Genomic DNA, 4384 nt, shown 5'->3' with positions numbered 1-4384 from the left:
CTTGGAAGACTTCCGCCCAGCAAGAGAGACAAGGCCTGGGCTCAGGCCCAGCCCCAAACCTTTAACAACAAACGATGATAAGTGTTCTAATTCCTTTCTAACAGAATTTAACTCCTCCTTCATCCCGCTAACTTCCCCTTTCAAACACAACAGTGCCTTCTGCAAGTGGCTATCCTCATTGCAGACGTTGGACATTGACCCTTTTTTTCCGGGTACAGAACTGTCATATTTCTCTGCATGTACGCGTGATTGAACCCCTACTTTGTTATTTCCAGACACCACCATACTGCTGCCCATACCACCCCACACCACCTCTGAATAGGACAGCCCCACCTTCTCCTTCCCCTTAACTTCATCTCTGCCCAGCCGAGGAAAAGCAGGGGCCTGGTTGGTCGAGCTGGTCCTGGGCAAAGCTTTCATCAGTTCTGATGAAAAAATCTTCCAACCCTTTCCTTCCACTCCTTCCGGGATCGCTAAGAGACCTCGACCTCCTGAGCCATCACCATAATCTGTGACTTCCAGAAAACGCCCATACGCATTGAAGCGCCTGTGAATGAACAGGGCCTTGGTACCATCTCGGTAATTCTTATAAAAAACTTTCCTACCCCCTGAAAGTAGACATTCCTCTACTGAGTTAGCCAGCCAACGAGCACTAGCCAGGTTGAGGATTATCTCTTTGGTGACCTTCCTGCCCCTCTCTGTGATACGACAATGGTTACCTCCCTCCAAGGACAGAACAAAGACTTTTGTCTCTATAAGAAGATGCTTAAGAAAACCCATACCAAAACACTAAAAACTCAACAGACTTTCTCTATGGATGAAAACCACTCCCAGTGTATTTCAGCTCCAACATTTAAATACCACATTTATCCTCGGCTATGGAGCACATAACCACATACCTAGTAGCAGCTACAGAGCTATATATATTCGAGGATCAACTAGCAAACAGTAATGTAAGGGAGATTTTAGACATTAACATTGATCAACAGTAAAATAAAAATAATGAAATGATAATGAGTAGCTTTTTCTCGTGTCCAACTTCCAAAACTAAAAATAAAAATAAAAATGGCATGCAACCAATACCATGTCGATGAGATGGCCGGCCAAGATCTGTCTTTGTCTGTCTCTCCTTGTTTTGGTTGTATTTTTCAAAGTTGAAGTCCTTTTGAAAGGTTGGTGCAATTTTGTTGCAAGAAAACGAGAGTTGTAGTTGGCATAAAAATTTAATTTTCAGTACTTTTATCATCATTAAACTTTCATTCTGTTTTACTTTGCATCCTCAAGTACTGTTGTTGCGACTTCCAACTGTGGACTGTGGAGAGTCATTGCAATAGGGAGTGTTGGTCCAAGATTGTTGAGTGTAACAATACTCCATAACAGATTGTTTTAGTATATTATATCACATCACTAATTATTCCAGAAATTATAAATTTTAAGTATTTAAATTATATTCTCTAACACTCGCCCTCACATGTAAAATCAGACAACACATAAAATCATCTATTAGGAAAATAATTTTGACTCCATCACTGCTCTGATACTATAATAAATCATTGTTTATGTCGAAAGCAAAGAATTTTTTATCAGTTTCTTATTAAGGGTGTTCAACTGGTCCGGTTTTTTTCCGAATCCGGTCCGAAACCCGGAAATCCGGGTGCATCCGGGCGGTTATCCTCCCGGATTACACCCGGGCGGTTAAAATATTCCGGATCCGGTTAAGGATCCGGTTATGTGACCCGGTTATCCGTAACAGGGTCCTTTAAAAAGAAAAAACCGCATTCTCGAATCCGCTTCTCCTCATTCTCGAACTCGTTTCTCTCTAACTTAGGTTTGCAGCTTTCTCGTCTTCTCCAAGCTTCGAAAGAGAAGCATCGCGCATCTGGGTGAGACACGCGGAGGCTACCATCGAAGGCTCTCTCTCTCGAAGCTCTTAAGGTACCTTTCTTTATACTTAGGGTTTTCTGCCTTTTTCTTTCATTTTGTTGAGGTTGTGTGGTTTTGTTTTGATTCGGGATGACTATCCTCGTTTAGCATCTTGAGTTTGGTAAATTTTTTCCACTTCAGAGCTCTTTCCAGCGGCTTTTGCTTCATAGCTTCTCTCCTTGTCAGTAATTTCCCGCGTTCGCAGCTCCTGCTTCAGAGCTTCTCTCCAGATCTGATCCCAGCAACAGGGTAACGTCCCAAACCCTACCACTCGATCTATGGTAGTGTGTGATCAGAAATTTTTCTTGCTTTGATTTGGTTGGTGTTGCTTCACTGTGGAATAAAAATGATAGAGGATCTGATTTTATTATGGGATTTATAATAATTTTTTACTTATTTACTAAACCTCAATCACCCTGCCCCCTACATTGGAAATGGAATAGTTTATCTTACCAGTAATGCCTTCGCTGTGAAACTTAAACCTTGCTTTGAGCTAAATTCGTTTATGTTATTTGGGTTAGGAAGGAAGAATGAGCTATTTCTGTTGTTTTAGATGAATAAGCTATTTTGGTTTCTGTTATTTTGCTATGGATGAATGAGCTATTTGTATTGAGCCACGAATTTCAGGGTTGAGCCTTGAGCAGTTTCTTTAGCCTTGCTTTGAAATAGAAACCTACTCATTTTGTTTTTTAAAGTACAGAATATTGTCTTTTGCATTTACATTAGTGTATATAAAAGTTCTGTAATATAAAATTTCTGAAGTACCAGATCTCACATTTTTCACTAACCTGTGGTTGAGGTTCCTCCAGAAATATTGGGACGTTGGCTCAGAATTCCACTGTATATGCCATTGACCTTCTTGGCTTTGGTGCTTCTGATAAACCAGCAGGCTTTAACTATACTATGGAAACATGGGCTCAGGTCTACTTATATCTTGAAGCTTAAACTTGAATTTTATGGGCCTATATGTATGTATGTATGTATGTGTGTATGTCAGCCCTTTAGCATTGTGAGTTTAGCCTCTAAAACTTTAACTAACTTTAAACAGTTGATATTGGACTTCCTGAAAGAAATTGTTCAAAAGCCAACTGTACTGGTTGGCAACTCTGTTGGAAGTCTTGCTTGCGTAATTGCTGCCTCAGGTAAGCTCTACCCTTTTGTGGGTGAAGAAAGAATCCTTGTCAATTCTGCAATGATAATCATTCAACCTGGTTGGCTCTTAGATATGATATGTGATTTGTCTCATTCTGTTTTATCATCTCTGATTAGAATCTAGCAGAAGCCTAGTTCAAGGGCTTGTACTGCTAAATTGTGCTGGTGGCATGAACAATAAGGCAATTGTAGATGATTGGAGAATCAAGCTATTAGTACCTTTGCTTTGGCTGTTTGATTTTCTTCTGAGCCAACGGGGAATTGCTTCAACAATCTTCTAGAATGTTAGAAAGAGGTATCATATTTGTTCCCAGACGCATAACAATGGAAATATAAGAGTAATGAATCTAAATAACAATGGTCTTGACTTCTTTAAGAAAAATCAATTGAATAGAGAACAATTTTTGTAGACTTCAAAACTTATAATTTCATTTTGTAAATGAATAATATTTAGATTGGGTAGTCTAGATCACCACTACAGAACTAGTCTATTGTGACAATGTTGTGATAAACAAGCTGGTCATTGCTTCTGGGTTTTAACTAGGAGAGGCTTCTGGTAGTGATAGGGGAGCAATCTTGGGGTAATTTAATTTAGCTAAGCTTTAAAGTTTATCTATGTTTATTATGAGTATTGGGGTTACTTCTTGTTTATATCTTAGTAGCTAGCCAGGCTTTTGCTTCTTTTTCATTCCATTTTGTTGTCAGTATTTTCTTAAAACAATGACACAAGTAAGTTAGAGTTGACCAAATGGTGGCCCAAGCAACTTTGGGTTTAGTTTATACAGTTGTTGCGAGTATTTTTATGTCTGGTTTGGAGGAATGCGTCTAAGGTGCATGGCTGTACAGTTTGTCCAAGATATCAACACACGTAAATCAAGCTGCTGCACAGAAACCACTCCAGAAAATGAATCATCAAAGCTGGGTGCATAATCAGAAAATATTGAACAATGTTATTTATTTTGCATTGTTATGTATTAGTTTAATTAGTTGTGATGTATTATTATTTATGTTGTTCTTTGTAAATTTATGTTTTGCATTGTGATGTAACAACAATATTATTTATTTTGTATTTTTATTTATTTTGTTATTTATTTTTTTTTTATAAATTAACTTTAGAAAGTGTTTAAATTATTTTTTTTAAAGAAATATGGACAATTTAAGCATGGTATCAGAATTTTTTTTTAAAAAAACCTGCTATAAATTTGTTTTAAAAGTTTGTCTTAAAAAAAAAACCGGATTAAATCCGGTTTAAATCCGGATATCCGGATTTAACCCGGTTATCCGCCCGGATTAAATCCAGATTAATCCG

This window comes from Juglans regia, chromosome 3 (genome assembly GCF_001411555.2).
Source record: "Juglans regia cultivar Chandler chromosome 3, Walnut 2.0, whole genome shotgun sequence".
In the NCBI taxonomy this organism is placed as follows: Eukaryota; Viridiplantae; Streptophyta; class Magnoliopsida; order Fagales; family Juglandaceae; genus Juglans; species Juglans regia.
Note: the sequence above shows the minus strand (reverse complement) of the source record.